The sequence below is a fragment of the Culex quinquefasciatus genome, chromosome 2 (assembly GCF_015732765.1).
Source record: "Culex quinquefasciatus strain JHB chromosome 2, VPISU_Cqui_1.0_pri_paternal, whole genome shotgun sequence".
NCBI lineage: Eukaryota > Metazoa > Arthropoda > Insecta > Diptera > Culicidae > Culex > Culex quinquefasciatus.
In genome coordinates this window covers 166,026,346-166,044,031 of record NC_051862.1, presented here as the reverse complement: position 1 = coordinate 166,044,031, position 17,686 = coordinate 166,026,346, and the positions used below count along the sequence as shown (strand labels likewise).

General features: G+C 33.3%; 1 protein-coding gene and 1 long non-coding RNA gene across 6 annotated transcripts in view; both read left to right on the top strand.

Moving 5' to 3' along the window:
* Positions 1–17,686, top strand: part of LOC6051146 (calcium/calmodulin-dependent 3',5'-cyclic nucleotide phosphodiesterase 1A) — a 660,139-nt gene that overhangs the window by 154,914 nt on the left and 487,539 nt on the right. The gene's annotated exons all lie outside the window — the stretch shown is intronic.
* The window catches only part of LOC119767905, a 101,082-nt gene continuing 89,961 nt past the window's right edge, over positions 6,566–17,686 (top strand). Inside the window, exon 1 of the long non-coding RNA XR_005277782.1 lies at positions 6,566–6,945. This is a non-coding gene — a long non-coding RNA (uncharacterized LOC119767905). The remainder of the gene's footprint in view (positions 6,946–17,686) is intronic.

Genomic DNA, 17,686 nt, shown 5'->3' with positions numbered 1-17,686 from the left:
CCCATCTCACGCACACTAGCTTACCATTTGTTTTTGCTGGCGGGTACAAATTTTAACCTAAAAACCCTTCGTGTACAAACACGCAATACATGCGCACGTAGATAACTCTATAGAGCTATCTAAGCCCGATCTCACACACACTAGCACACCATTTGTTTTGCTGGCTGGTACAAAATTTAACCTCAATCTTTTTCGTGTACGTACACGCAATACATGCGCACGTAGATAACTCTATTCGGACCCACACAGCCTTGTATGTACGTTAGTACAGAAAAGTTGTTAAAAATATACGAAAATAAACGTTTCTGACATATTTTGTTTTCTAACACCAAAGCTAACAAAAAATGCACCAACCTAACAACAAATCACCTTGGTAGAGTTGCAACCTGCAGGCATTCGAGTAAGTCATGTGAGGAGACGGGAAACGTGAGCTCTCGTGATGATTTCACAGCTCAAGTGGTTGTGATGTTAAGGATGAAAGCACACACACACACACGGTCATATGCCAAAGCCGAAAAAGGGCTTGCAGCGATTCGCGTGTGACGTTTCTTCGTTGTTTTGTTTTTTTTATCTGCTCTGCTTTTGCAAAACAAATTTATGCTGTTCTGTTGGATCTGCTTGGGAAATGGCGTTCCAGTAATGGAGGAATGTGGTTCAGTGAAGACTTTTATGCTAAGTGATTCGGAGAAGAGTTTGACAACTTGGTTGGTCTGTTGATGTTGAGGTAGCAAATGGGACGTACTTTAAATATTCATTTGAATTAAAAGATTCGGAAAAATCACTGCAAGATGTCAATGTTATGGAATTCGAAGGTTTGATTCCTTTAAATGAGCCTTGAAAAGGGAGACCTTATGACAATTAAGGGAAAAACAAGATCAAATTCGTAATTGGGTAATTCTCCGCCAACTCACACAGCAGTTGCTCCGACCCCTCTTCGATTTGCGTGAAAATTTGAATCTGAGGTCCGTTTTTTAATATCTCGTGACGGAGGGGCGGTTCGACCCCTTCCATTTTTAAACATGCGAAAAAAGCAGCCTGAAAATGTGATGAGATGGAAATTTAGTGTCAAAGGAACTTTTATGTAAAATTAGACGCCCGATTTGATGGCGAACTCGAAATTAAAATAAACAACGATTTTTCATCGTAAAAACACTAAAAAAGTTTTGAAAACTTTACCATTTTCCGTTAAACAACTGTAAATTTTTTTGGAACATATCATTTAAAGGGAAATTAATGCACTTTTCGAATCTACATTAATCCAAAAGGGTAATTTTTTTTATTTTAATTTTTTTTTCATTTTAAAATTTCGTGTTTTTTTCTAATTTGGCAGGGTTATTTTTAAGAGTATAGTATTGTTCTTCATAGTTGCTAATCCGATCTTTCGTTGCTTAAATATAAGTATTGCGAATAAGTCATTCCAGGTCAACTGGGTACACTTTTGGACTTGACAGCATCACTGTTGACAGCATCGCTGTTCGTTTTATGCATCGCTAGCATACAATGACCGGTGTTTTGGTATAGCAGGGTCTGGTCTGTCTGTGCTTGAAATAAACATTTTTATTCGCTGCGATGATTAAATTATTTGCGGCTGGAGTGGCTATTTATTGCCAAATCATTCAAAAACTTATCTTCAGTTAGGGTGAAATTGGGTTAAAATGATTTTAATGGAATTTACAATTTCTCAGTCTTTTCAATGAAACTTAATTCTGTTTAAAGGGTTGAGTAGGAGACATCTTGAAAAACAATTGCTGAAAATGTCACTTTCCTAGAACAAAAATTGTGTTTTTGGCAGCTATATATATACTACTTTTTCGCCAAAAATAATTTTTCAAAAAATCTACCTTTTAGTAAACATTTTGAAATGGGTCGAAAAGTACCTCAAAGTTTAAAAATATCCACTTAGAATATTGTAGCATGTCAATACGATTCCTTGGAAACATAGCTGAGTGATTTGTTTTGATCCTGCTTTGTATATGAGCATTATTTTAGTTTCATTTTTTCAACCGATTCATCAAATTCCAACATAATTTTGGAAAATGATGGTAAACTATCTAAGAAACATCCTTCGTTAAAAGTTTTTCTCGATCTTTTTTTTTTGTTCTTTAGAAGTAATGAGAGATGTATCGTTTTTTGACCCAGAGTCACCCAAACTGTAATTTTAACTTGATACAATTTTCAATGAAATAAAAAAAAAAATTGTAAGATTTCATTATGGTAATATAATTGTAATGCGGTAGATTTTAACCAAATCGTTCGTATTAAGGAGAGCAGGGGTGACATCTAAAAGAGCATCAGTGGAAAAAGAAACAAACCCATAGTTTTTTTTTTAGAAGATTCTATAAACATATGAAACACAATACTTTGTAGGGTAATTTCAAAAACTGCTTGATTTGAACGAGTATTTTCTTGTGATGGGAATATTGCATATCAAAAGGTTTTTAAAATGTATTGACGTAGTTGTTATTATTTGTAAGCAAAAAACGAATAACACATTCTACCCCCAGGAGAAGTTGTCACCCCTTGTACAAATATAGGCGCCCTATGAGGAGAAGCGCCCTCGACAGGAACATTGGCGCCCTTAACCCGCCAACAGCGACTAACTAGTTCAAAATCGTACAGCTCAGCCCTGAAAAGATACAATATGCTTAAATGATTCTAAACGCAGGGGAATGCATTTTAAATTGATTTCAGCTGATTGCTCTTAAATTTTCATTGAAATTTTTAAGTCCCTTGAAAAAAAAATTTTTTTTTTGCTCCCTGATTTTCCGAGAAGGGTAACAAAAACTTTAAAAAATATTTAAAAAAAGTTAGAATCTGAAAATGGTGCTTTTTTCAAAATAGCACTAGTATTTTTTGATTGTGACTATGAATCTAAAATCAAAAACAGGGTTTTATGGAGATCGAAGCAAGCCGCGCGCGTGTGTTGACGTTTTGAAATTTAGCTCCGCGGATTTTTCCTTTCTCATTTTAATATTTTTAGTATTTTAAGTGAAATTTGCTGAATGCTGGATTGAAGAGGCACTAAGCGACGGAATATCAAATTGGTGGTGGAGAAAAGTGTAGTTTCCGACTGATGAGCGTCGTCTTTGGCGTTGGAATTACGGTGGCAGCTTTGGACACATCTTCAGTTTTCGGATGGGAGTGTTTCTGGGGCTCAGGGTTTTTGTGCTGGAACACATCTAGGTTCCATAAAAGTGGAAATTGTGATTTTGTGAATTAGAGTTCTTTGATGAAGCTCTGCCCCAACGCAAGGAAAACAGAAGAAAAGGACCTCTACTAAGAAGCAGAGCCTTTAGAAGCTGTTGGTGGAAATTCCGGAGCGGTAGAACGGCTGTTTTGGTTCCTGTTGTCCCGGTCCCGGTGAGCTCTTTCCATTTTGGGTCCTTATTTAGTGTTCAAGTATTAATTACATAACAGAAAAAAATATTTGAAGTTGTTGTTTTCAATGTCATGGCAACGTACTTTTTCCCGAAACTTATAATTTCATGGCTGCCTTGTTATTCATTGAAATAATTATTACACTTTTCAGTGATTTTTTACGTTCCCCAATTTAATTTGTGCAAGAAATAACTTCAGTTTGGTTATTATTATTATTATTATTATTATTATTATTTTTTTTTTTCATAGCCTGATGGATGTTTTGAAGATCTTTTTCGTTTTTTTAGTTTTAGTTTGAGATGAATACTTCTTCTTTTTAACTAAATACTTCTGAACAGTTTATTTTATGGGTTTCTCAACATATATGTTGTCTCACAATGGTGTGAATAAAACATTTTTAAAACTTTCACTTCTGTTTTTTATAATCCATTTAAAATTTTAACTCAACAGTTTTTGGATCCATCTGTTGTCTACACGAATATTCTATGGAGCTTTGTTTAGTTTTAGATATATCATATCATTAAATTTCAGTCCAGCTTTTGGAACTTTCTGGGAGATTACAAAAAATAAATAAATAAAGATATATATGTTGTTATTTTCCAATTTTGGCATCAATAACGTTTTTGTTAAGTTGTTGTTGTTTGTTGATTTTATTTGAGAAACTTCAATCCTGTGGGTCATTCGCTTTCGTTTTTTAGTGTGCCAAAATTAAATTAACGCATTAAATGTATAGCGCTTTTAAAACATTTTCAAATTGACAATAGAAATATGCCTTCTATTTTTATTCAATCTTTTTTTTCTTAACAAAAATTCATGTTAATGTTGCCAAGATCGGGTCAGATTATAATATTATATTGAAATTAAGTCTTGACAACTGCCCCGATTGAAAAAAAAAACTATCATTTTTGTTTAATAATCCATTTAACCAATTAATCTTTCAGTTTTTGGATCACCCTGGTGGCTAAATTTGAATGTATTTCATAAATTATCTTGGACAAGTAAAAGGAAATAATGTTTGCATTGATTTTCAGGAATAATTTCGGAACCATCTGGGAGATTTTCAAAATAAAATATTCAAGTAGTTATTTCTTGTAATCTCTTGGTTTTGGAATCACTAATATTTTTGGATAGTATTTTCCAAGATAAAATAAATCAATTTCCCTATTTTAGCATTTCTGATGGTTATGTATTTTGTCTTTTTTTTTGTAATGTTATTTTTGTTTTGAATGCCAATATAAAATTAGTGTTTCCAAAATTAAGGCAGTTGTTTAAACCCTAGGCCTTGACAGCTGTTTCGAAGCTTTTGTCATCTAGCCCCCATTACCATCAGTTTTTTTTGTATATTTTGTTCCACGATCATCAAAATTTTGTTCTTTTTTATATTTTGGTATTATGAATTGTGTTATGTTTTCCTCCCAAAATAAACTTTTCCATATCATTATTTTGATTTTTAAACTTCTTTCTCCGAATTAAACAGATAGAAGCTTCGAAACAACTTGTTAAGTTCTTATTGATAATGTTGATATTTAAACTATTATTTGTTATACATTGTATAACCCCTCATTGTTTTCACTATATTCATTATAATTATTATATCTTTATTGCCCTACATTTCAAACGCCTAACATCCCCCCAAAAAAAATACTAACCCCTCTCAAAAAATAAAATCCCAGGGCCTTCGTATATTTTATGGACTGGATGAGGGAGTCGTGGATCGCCTGGCCCAAGTCACATGAATGTTATTGTCTTTTTAATCATATCATAACAAATGGTTGGATTGAGAATGATAATCTTTTAAGGTCCATAAGATATAAGTCGGTTCCTAACCAAACCGTCTCAGTTGAAACATACTGTGGTCATGGCCAAGTCCTGCCAAGACGGGGGTACTAATATATACATACTATACATATACAAAATCATTAAAATGAATTTTTGACAGTTTCAATGTTAAAATCTTTACTTAATCCACTGCAAGGTCGGCACCTTCCTCACATTCATATATTGAATATATTTAGTAAAAATAACATCATTCTCCTTAACAAGTTTAACACGTTTAGCTTTATAGCTCTTTTCTTTAAATAGGGTTGTCAGATCATCAATCTTTTGTGTTTGTTGGAAATGTATTTTGATTACCCATCCAACGATGGGTCGCATGATAGTTTCGGATTACGTATTCATCAAAATATCTGGTATCCGGCCTTCAAAAGGTGTAGAGATAACATTTAAGTGCATATAAGTTTTGATAGGGTTGTCAGATCTTCAATTTGGGCTCGTTGGAAAGATCATTTAAATACCTTTCTAAAATTGTATAACATGTCGGGTTTTCTTACAAAAACCATCCCTTTTATAATCTTGAGAACATTAGCCAAAATCCTAACAAAACGATAACTTTTGAATTACTTAACTAAACATCATGATTTATAGATAGCGACTTAGGGGTCCCCGAAACGTATCGAATGAGGCTACAACGGTCAAAATTCGTTCAGCCAGTACGGAGATAATTGAGTGACAATTTTTCGATCAACATCACTACACACGCACAGACATTTGCTCGGAATTTGATTCTGAGTCGATATGTAAAACAATAGGGGCACATTGATTTACAATCAGCTAAGAAAATGTTCAGAACTGCTGCACTAATAGATTAACAGACTTTTCTGTGGTAATTTTGTTGATAATTTAGATAATAAAACAACAACAAATCTAATTTGGAAACAACAATTTAAAAAAAAAATACGCATAAAAAAAACAAAAATGTATAAATCATTGAGTCAAAAAATCATAAAACTTGAGTAAAACAAATCCTGCTTATTTCTTTATAACAAAGCTCCACACCATCACAATGCAATATATATTTACGTTGTCCATGGCAACATCCCGAAAGCCACGCTGCCTCCCACCAGTCACTCAACTCAACATCAACAATTTCCACCAGCCGTAACAACCGTGAGTTCCATCCGTGAGAACCCAAAACAATTTTCCGATTACATAGCTCTCTCACCACCAAAACTCCCCTCTCCGTTTCAATTTCCACAAGTGGAGCTCTCCCAGCTGAGTTGTGCTTGCGTGAAAAACAACGCTTTTCCTTCTGTGTTTTCTCTGGAAAATCGTTGTTATGTCTTCTTCAGCGCTCGTTCGTCAACTCGACTTCGGCCACGCTCTCAGAATTTTCCAGCTGAAGCAAAAGCAATGCCAAACCGAGTGGTTCAGTTTCGACTAAGCCGGCAGCAGGTGTGGATCGGTGTTTTGTTTGTTCGCGAGGCTGCCCCAGCTGGTGTTCCACGTGGATACGCTTTCGAGTTGTCTTGGGGACACACAAGTTCAAGTTCTTGGGACACTTGCGACGAGAGTGAGAGCAGTAGCTACCGGGAATTGGTTTTCTGCCCGAGAAAGTTCAGTGTTTTTTAAGGACGGGGAGATTTCCCGGGAAAGGAATTTTCCTTTAATTTTGCGCGAACGGAAAAACGGAAAAAGACCTAGAGTGGGGTGCATTGTTACAAGACGATTTAATTCTGGAGGTGGAAAGTGATTTCTTCGTCGTAAAAGAAGTCAAACGACGCTTGGAAGGTGAAAAATTGGGAAATTTTCCTTCCTGGTGCCTCCCGGTTTTCCTGTTCACTTCCAAGCCAAGGAAATCGAATCGATCGTGCTTGGCTTTTCCGGAGGTTTTCCACGTCAGCTGGACAACGCGTTTTGTGTCAGCACCATTTTCGTGGACGAAAGTGAAAAGCCACCTCACCTGCCTCACCCACAATTTATCATCTCTTCCACCTCCACCAAAAGGTGCCCCGAAAAGGTTTGGAGAATGCACTGCGATAGCAGCAAGGAAAATCGCGCGCTCGTGGTTTTATAATTAGCTTAAATTTATTTCTATTTATCATTCTTTTTTCCTGTCCCTTCCCTTTTATACTTTTCACACTTTGTCCCGTCTGTTTCGAGGAAAACCCAAAGGAGAGACGGTTAGAGGAAAATTTCCTCCCTAAATGTAATGGTTTCGCCTCTTTCCACTCGACTGAGCTGGGCGGTTAAAAGTGTGTGCAAGTGTGTGAGCTCCCTTTCATTTTAAGAGGTATATTATTTATTGCCGTAATTACGGGAGTGTTTTCTGGGGGCTGCGTCTGCGGAGAGTTTGGAGGTGTTTTTTTTTCTTCCTTCTGCTAACGACTCATTTTCTACAGTATGGCGCTACTCCGGATGATGGAAGGGTTTTGTCTTGTGGGAAAATAAGATCTCTCTGTGCGATTAGTTTTTCCCGCGGAGTGCCAGCTGGGTTTTAAAGCGATAGACCACTTGAGTAACTTTAAAATTAAGTTTGCTGTGATTAGATGGGACATTTTCGAAGCAACAAGTGGATTATCTATTGTTCAAACATTTCAACACTAGTTTCGTGTTGGAAATGAAAAAGATTTGATGTAGATCGATATAAAAAATGTGCTCAGTAGTATAACTGTCAAATAAACTTGAAATAAATATTCTAAATTTTTAATTATGAGTTTCGTTCGCTTCCCTGATCATTTTGTGATAACAATTCACAGAAAAAAAATGATGGTAATATTCATCAGGAAATGGTGACAGATGTTGTGGCAAAATAAATGATAAATTTTACCCTCGAAAATGATGAATTTTCATCAGTTTTTGATGAATATTCATCAGGTTCACATTTTTACACATTTTTTATGTAATTTTACACAAATAAAGAGGAAATATTCAACCTACCAAATTTTCAACATTCCAAAATTCAACTTTTTTTTTCTGTGTTCCTAACAGCTTTTTAGACTAGTTAAGATAATTTTTGTTAACTACTTTCCTAATCCTTGTAATGTTATGTAAACATCATCAACAAACAAGAGGTCAATGAATGCATCTTAACGTGAAGATTTCCATCATTGTCATGATTTTTCGTTTAAAGGTTATAAATTTTGCGTCGCTTTCAATATTTTGACAAAATTCCTTCAACAAGTTGTTTTGAATAGTGCCCTACACATGCTGATTATCCAATTCCTTGTTAAGTTATGGAAATCTTCATTAATCAATGATTGCCAACTAGGATGTCAATGACTGTGCCACAAAATTATATAAATTGGATTTAGGTGGAAAATTAGATCAAAAATTCCTTCAGTGGCTTCAAGAAGGCAACAACCGGCACTTGCTGATTCATTTTGGTGCTGAAATTCTTTAAATTGAATTTAATACAGAATATTTTATAGTGATGATCAATTTTCTTTGAAGATGATCAACGGCTTCACCTTAACATTATATAAAATTTGAGACACATTAGATCTAGACAGGGATGGAATAAAAGCAAAAAAATCATTTTCGCTCGCAAACTTTCTTCACCCGCGAAAAAGAGAGGAGGCAAAACACACTAAAGAAAATTGCTCCTGAAATTCTTCAAGAAAATCAATCTGCTGATGATTTTTTTGTGAATTTCGTTGTCAGAACCACCAAATACAGTCATCCCACAAATTCGGAACTCCCACAAATTCGGAACACTTTTGTGGTAATTTGTCAATAGGATGCAAAATGCAACTTTTCTGTCGTCCTTCCTATTTTTAGAACCTTTATTTGGACATTCTCTTGCTATTTTATTAGTAAAAATAATACTTTTTGAACAAAAAACCTCATTTCAAGACTATTTTATTCAGGGCAGCAAAACACTGCCTCCAAATTGCCTGTTCCATAATTGTGGGATGTTATTGTGCCTTCCACAATTGTGGAACACCTGAATTTAATTGATATTTTCACAAAAAAGTTATCAGACCATGTTTAAAACATCACTAAGATAGTTTTACCTGAGAGCAATTCCAGCTCAAATCAGGAATTTTTCTGGTACTTTTGTACCCGACCCTCTCCGATTTCAATGAAACTTTGTAGACATGTTATCCTAGGCCTATTTAAGCCATTTTTGTGTATATGAAGCCAATAGTACTCGAAAATAACATTTGAGGAGGGCGTAAGGTATTTAAATATTTTTGTATTTTGTAATTTAAAAATTACTGTAGCTCGAAGCCGTTGCGTTGTATCAAAAAGTGGTCAAAGACAAACTTGTAGGAAATTGGACGGGCTTTCTAAAAAAAATACACTGAAACAAATAATACACGCCACATCTATGAGATTTTTTGGTTTTTAAGTCTTAAACTTAAATTTAAAGGTGATGTCACGATTTTTTTTCGTTCAAAATTTTTGAAGGAATAGCCTAAAATGTTACCAAAAAACTCACTTCCTTTTAAGCTAACATTAGGTGCTGCGTGGAATTACATCCCATTTCCTTAGTTGACTTGACATAGAATCTATAAAGCCTCAAAAATCTCGAAAAAAAAAAAATCTTAATTTACTATTGTGGTGTGTGCCTTCCTCACTTCATACCGAAAATTGATAACAGAAATTATCCAGAAATGATTTTCATTTTATCATCATTTACATATTTCAAAAGTACATTAATTTCAGTTCATTTGTCAAAACTTGAAACAGTGATGCTGGATTTTGAAACATTCAAATTCTTTTGGAAAATATCTTGATTTTGGTCGGATGGATGATTGATTCGGAAACAGTTTTCAGATAAATAACCCGGCTTCGAAAAGTACATAAATGTCACTTATGTTGTGATGACTTGATACAGGGTTGCTAGATCTTTGAACATATAAGATTGCTGGAAAGGACTCTTGTTTACCTTTCTAACGATAGGTCAAATGATGGATTCGGACATCGCTTTTGAACAGATAAATGAGATTCGGCTTTCAAAAATTACAGGAAGGAGAGACTCCGAGCTTAACGTGAAAAAAACATTTAAAGAGCAGGATTCTAGCCTTACCTCAGTGAGAATGGCAAAACGAAACCTTTCACTTTACAACCCACAAGCTTAGGATGATCATGTAGCAATTTAGATTTTTTCTTAAGTTTTCTTAAATGATCAGCATTTATTTATTTTTAAAATAAGGTTGGAATAATGCATTTATTTAATGACGCTGTTATTTAAGCGACCGAGGACGTTGTATATACACCACTTTTTTTGTTTTTGTCTGTTCTATTATCAAAGTTTCGTGTTAGAAATCATTGAAAAATGTTTCTTTGAAAAAAATATATAAAAAATGTTATCGAAAAATTAACCTACGATTCGTGAATCAAAAAGTGGTTCGGGTAACTGCTGTGTGAGTTGATAAAAGACCCTTATATTTTTGTCCTTAAAATGTCAATCAAAATGTCAATAATAATGTCAATCAAAATGTCAATTATAATAAAATAATAATAATAAAATAAAATAAATGATAATAAAAAAAGTGATGATCAATTGTGACAACAGTCGGATTACAATTTAATTTAGGAGTTTTTGAAGATACCCGAGCAGACGGAAATAACTTGGGAATAACATTTTCTGATATTTTAAAATACTATACCAATAACATTTTATGTTATTTATAACAAGATTTGTTATTCGTCGTTATGGTTTTTTTTGTTATTGGATTGTTATTGTAATAACAGACTAATAACATTTTTAGTTATTCTTCGAACAAATCTTTGTTATTATTTTTTGTTATTTTAACAACTAATCCGATCATCCCAATAACAGTTGAAGGTATTCTTCCATAACAAAAAATGTCATGGCCTATCTACAATCACTTAGCTTAGAACATCTAAGTAAAGTAGTTACTTAGGAAAGTCTGCAACTTACGTTCGTCATCCACAATCAACTTAGAAAACTTGCTGGGCTGATATACGTTGCTATGCAGTTGTATGTTTACCTTTGATATGGAAACGTCAACTTACCGTAGATTTTGAAATTTTCCAAACCAAACGTCAGTTTCTAATTTGATTACTTTTCCATTGTAGAAACTCAGATTAATTTCCATTGATTCAAATTCCTAAGCTAAGTGAAATTTTCTAAGCTAAGTGATTGTAGATAGGCCATCATTCCACAGTTGTTATGGATTTCAACCAATATCAGACTAATAACAAATTTTGTTATGATAACATAAACTGTTACTAAACAGGTAATTCTCCGCCAACTCGCACAGCAGTTGCCCCGACCCCTCTTCGATTTGCGTGAAACTTTGTCCTAAGGGGTAACTTTTGTCCCTGATCACGAATCCGAGGTCCGTTTTTTGATATCTCGTGACGGAGGGGCGGTACGACCCCTTCTAGTTTTGAACATGCGAAAAAAGAGGTGTTTTTCAATAATTTGCAGCCTAAAACGGTGATGAGATAGAAATTTGGTGTCAAAGGAACTTTTATGTAAAATTAGACGCCTAATTTGATGGCGTACTCAGAATTCCGAAAAAACGTATTTTTCATCGAAAAAAAAACTAAAAAAGTTTTAAAAATTCTCCGGAAATGGTTGCTCGACTGTAAAATTTTTTGGAACATGTCATTTTATGGGAAATTTAATGTACTTTGTAGAACATTGTTACACTCTTTAAAAATAACCCTGCAAAGTTAGAAAAAATACGAAATTTTAAAATTAAAAAAATTGTTCTAGATGAAAAAATGACCCTTCTGGGTCAATGTAGATTCGAAAATTATATTAAATTTCCAATAAAATGACATGTTCCAAAAAATTTTACAGTCATGTAACGGAAAATGGGAGAATTTTGAAAACTTTTTAAGTGTTTTTCGATGAAAAATACGTTTTTTCGGAATTCTGAGTACGCCGTCAAATCGGGCGTCTAATTATACATAAAAGTACCTTCGACGCCAAATTTCTATCTCATCACCGTTTCAGGCTGCAAATTATTGAAAAACACCTCTTTTTTCGCATGCTCAAAAACGAAAGGGGTCGTACCACCCTTCCGTCACGAGATATCAAAAAACGGACCTCGGATTCGTGATCAGGGACAAAAGTTACCCCTTAGGACAAAGTTTCACGCAAATTGAAGAGGGGTCGGGGCAACTTTTCCGCTTTCGTGTGAGTTGGTAGAGAATTACAAAAACCCATATGCAAAAATGTACTTTTCAAGAAGATTCCATAACACTTTCTGTTATTTTAAAAGTATTTGTTATTGAAATGGATTGAATTTTGTTATTACCGTCTACCCGGGTAGTCGCTATGGAGCAACTTTGAAAAATATTTGCAAATCCCTTTCTTCTTATAAGATAAACTAAATGATTTTTTAAAATAATGTTGACATAAAAAATATAGCTTAAAGTATGTTTGAAACGTAGATTTCCACCTTACATAACGCACTATTTACAAATCCAGTGGAGTCGCCGGGTTCATAAATCAACTCGCAAACAATGTCAGTTGTTCCGGCCTGACCTTGGCCTTTCAACCGGGTCCCTTACGCAACGTGGCTCAATGCTCTGCAGTAATCCAAAGTGTAATATCTTGTCGCTGTTAAAAGAGAAATCCTTCCCAAAACTCAATCCATCATCCACCAGCTGAGGATTAAGCTCCCCCAGCTTATTGTGTGACTTGCTGTTCATTTGGATGAAAATATTTGTTCGGACGAATTTCGAGCTGGCAAAAGTGACAAATTTGCTTGCAAGTTTGATGAGTTTTATCTTCATGAATTTTTAAATAAATTATTATTCGAAAAAACCAAATAAATATTACCCAAAATCAGCACAAAAAGATCAAGTTCAAACAAGCCGCTCGTTTTTCGTCTTTTGCGCAAAATTAAACACCCACCCTAGCAGACGAAAATCCCCCCACACACACATTTCCTCCCACCTCGAACGGAGCAAAAACACTCCACCTCCTCCGTTCGAACTTTGAACGCATTCGCGCATTCGTCGGCATTTACAAACTGTTTGTTTATACATTTCCTCTCATTTTCACTGCCGTCATTATTCCAACGGTGTTGGTTCTTCTTTTTTTTTCTTTTTTTCCATTTCCTTTCTCCCCACCTTTAGTTTCCATGTTATCGACCGCAGAATTTTCCGCTCTTTTTGGTTCCTCTCCCCTTGCTTTTTCCGTCTGATGGGTAGGCAGCATGAGGAGAGAGAGGGAGAGAGGTGTTTGGGAAAAACTTGAAAGTGTGTCTCCCGGCATTACTCAACTCTTGAAGGTTGATGCAATTTTTCAAACTGATTCGCTCCTCCGCCTTCCTCCTTGTTTTGGTGAGAGTGGATTTGAGGGCACGAGGTTTTGGAGATGGTGTTTGGGGGTAGAAAAATGCAAAGATGTTGTTATTGCGTTTGTTGATTTTGGTTAAGAATCTTCTAGTTGCTGGGTTTATTTAAATTGTCATACACACATACACAGTATACAAATATATTCTCTCAGGGAAAAAAATCTTTTTGTTCTTTTTTTAACTTTAAAGTTGCCCAAATTACGTAACAACAAGCAATGAAACTTGAAATATCAATTTGCTATTGTTTTTAATCATAAATTTTACTGATTCAAACGAACTCACCCATTTTATTAATTTTTATCTACTTTTCATTAACAGTACGATTTTCTAAAAAAAAATGGCTATTTAAATTTGAAAAAAATAGACATTGAGTTGAGATTTATTTAAACAAATTGTTTTTTTTTCAGTTTTATGTTCAAACAGCTTCTTTTTACATTTTGATCAACAAACAATCAAAACAAAATTTTTAAAATACACTATGCAAAAATTAATTTAAAAGAGAGCAAAAAAATATTGGGTATGTATGATAACAACTGCTTTTAGGTTTTTTTTTCATAAAGGCCGTTGCACATATTTTTCAAAGTTTATGTCACCCTCGCCTCAAGAAATTGGCTCAAAAAATCAGGGGGCAAAAAAATATATTTTCAAAAAACTTCAAAAGTTAATAAAAATAGAAATTAAATCGACTGCAAAAAAATTGAAATGAATTTTCCTGAAAATTTCAAATCATATGAGCAGTTCTCTCAGATTTCGGTTATTTGTTTTTTTTTTTTGTATTTTTTAATCCGACTGAAACTTTTTTGGTGCCTTCGGTATGCCCAAAGAAGCCATTTTGTATCATAAGTTTGTCCATATAATTTTCCATACAAAAATGGCAGCTGGCCATACAAAAATGATGTATAAAAATTCAAAAATATGTATCTTTTGTATGAATTTTTTGATCGATTTGGTGTCTTCGACAAAGTTGTAGGTATGGATATGGACTACACTGGAAAAAAAATTATAGACGGTAAAAAAAATTTTGGTGATTTTTTATTTAACTTTTTGTCACTAAAACTTGATTTGCAAAAAACACTATTTTTATTTTTTTATTTTTTGATATGTTTTAGAGGACATCAAATGCCAACCTTTCAGAAATTTCCAGAATGGGCAAAAACTCTTTGAGCGAGTTATGAATTTTTGAATCAATCTCAGCTTTTCAAAAATATTTTTTCAAGAGTGTACCTAAATATAGATTTAACATGAAAACGGTGCAGTTTATCAAAATTTCACTGGAGTACTTTTTGATTGCAAATTTGATTTTGCATCGAAAAATGAAGTTGAAAAATTTTTGAGACCGATATTTCGATTTTTTTTTTAAATCTGTACTCATTCAAAAATTCATAACTCGTTCAAAGATTTTTTGCACAACCTGGAAATTTCTGAAGAGTTGGCATTTTATGTCCTCTAAAACATATCAAAAATGAAAAAAATCAAAAATAGTGTTTTATTGCAAATCAAGTTTTAGTGACAAAAAGTTAAATAAAAAGTCACCAAAAATTTTTTTACCTTGTATATTATTTTATCAGTGTAGTCCGCATCCCTACCTACAACTTTGCCAAAGACACCAAATCGATCAAAAAATTCCTTCAAAAGATACAGATTTTTGAATTTTCATACATCATTTTTGTATGGCCAGCTGCCAAATGTGTATGGAAAATTATATGGACAAACTAATGATGCAAAATGGCTTCTTTGGGCATACCGAAGGCACCAAAAAAGTTTCAGTTGGATTTAAAATTACAAAAATTTAAATTTAAGAAAAAATACCGATTTTGTAGAGATCTGCTCATATTTAGCATGTTTGGGATCCATAACAAATATTTTGATTTTTGTGAAATTTCATTAAACAATACATCAAAAATAATTTCTTCCAATTTTTTTCCTGATTTCTACAAAACTAATGATTGCAAAACAACTCGGCTTATGGAAAATGCCTTTAAAAACACTTTTTATACAAATGTTAAAACTATGGCTAGTCATTTCAAATTTTATATTTTGTTATTTTTTGCTCTTCCCCCTTCGACTTTCCCCAGAGTCATAGTCATAAACTTCAAAAAATATTTACAACGACCTTATTTGAACTTATTCATCATTTCATCATGAATTTTGATCTCGAGCTTTTAAATAATCCTAATTATTTGAAAAATCAGCCATTTAATACATTGTTTAAATAAAACTTATTTTTTTAAATTTAAATTGGAATTCATTTTTCCATTACAGAAAAATGATTTTAAAAAACACAAATGTGTTTTTAATGCTTTGTGATAGGAACGGATTCAATGAAACTTTTGCTGTTAATTATTTGTAAAGGAGATTAGAATGTAAAATAGATATTGGGAGCAAAAAATGTCAGAAATAGAATTTCCTAATGTCAATTAAAAAAATAGAAATTCGATTGTGTAGAAATCGATTAAGTTTTTGCAACCTTTATTCACATAAAAAAAAACATATCGAATTCGACAATAGTTTTCAGATTGCCTGATTGCGTCAAATCTGAATAAAATATAGTTGCATCCAGATCAACTGCAAAACATCAAATTTGCTGTTTCTTTATTCAAAATATTCAAATAGAAAAATAAATTCATTTATTAAACAAGGCCGTTGCTATTATTTTTTGAAGATTATGTCCCTCTACTGTAATGAAAGTCGAGGGGGGCGGGGCATACAAATAAAAAAATATAAAATTAAAAAAAAAACAGGCCAAAGCATTATTTAACTCCTGCCCAATTGTATTGCAATCAATAGTTTTCAAAACATCAAAGTATTAATGAACTTTTTTTCTGTCGAAAAAAAAACCTTTTTGCATTACTGTGCAACGGAGTTTCACAAAAAATCAAAATATTTTTGATTGATCCCAGACTTGCTGAAAATGACTTCAAATGCTGGAAATGAATTTCAATTTTTCAGTTGATTAGACTTCTATTTCCATAAAATTTAGAAGCTATCAGAAAAAAACTGTCAACAGATTTTTCAGACCCATTTTTGAAGAGGGTTGGGGGTGATATAAACTTTGAAAAATATTTGCATCGGCCTAAAGAAAATTAAAGTATTTTGACAAAAAATCTCGCAATTCGAAATTAGTATCAGTGGATGAAATGTTTGGAAATCAGTCTCTTGAGAATGAAATTCTGATAGAGTTGGTGTCTTCGATAAAGTTGTAAATTATGATTAGGACTTTTCGGCTTGCTTTCCGGAAAATATATTTACCTGTACCAAAAAAATCGCGATTTGTTATTTAATTTTTCGCAAAGTTTTCTATGGAAATCTGTAAAATTTTGTTTTTTTTTTAAATATTTTATCGAAACATTTCACAGTGATTCAGGTCGTAAAATTAAGGGTAAAATGGATTTAACGAAAAAAGGTTTTTTTTAACAATTCACTTTGGACTAATGGGTCAAAAGTTGCAACCATTTCATGGTAAAAATGAAGCAAATTTAAAACTTAAATATCTCTAAAAGACAAAGGGCTAAATTGAAGTGCCAGTTTGTATTCAAAAGGGCAGATCTAGAACCACAAACGCTAAAAATATTTCAGAGGTGTTTTTGTTTAAACTAGAGATATCTTCGTTTGAAAATGTTTAATTTTCAAGGGAAAATCATATGAGGTTTTTCATGTAATTTTGCCCGCTGATTCGGAAATCATTATCGAGCATTAGTGTCAAAATATCAATTTTTGATCATTTTTTTTTTATTTTTATTAAAAAAATTTATGAAACATTTTTTGGGAAATCAATTTTACACTTGGGTAATTCTCCGCCAACTCACACAGCAATTGTCCCGACCCCTCTTCGATTTGCGTGAAACTTTGCCCTAAGGAGTAATTTTTGTCCCTGAACACGAATCCGAGGTCCGTTTTTTTATATCTCGTGACGGAGGGGCGGTACGAGGTGTTTTTCAATAATTTGCAGCCTGAAACGGTGATGAGATAGAAATTTGGTGTCAAAGGAACTTTTATGTAAAATTAGACGCCCAATTTGATGGCGTACTCAGAATTCCGAATAAACGTATTTTTCATCGAAAAAAACACTAAAAAAGTTTTAAAAATTCTCCCATTTTCCGTTACTTGGCTGTAAAAATTTTTGGAACATGTCATTTTATGGGAAATTTAATGTACTTTTTGAATCTACATTGTCCCAGAAGGGTAATTTTTTCATTTAGAACAAAATTTTTCATTTTAAAATTTCGTGTTTTTTCTAACTT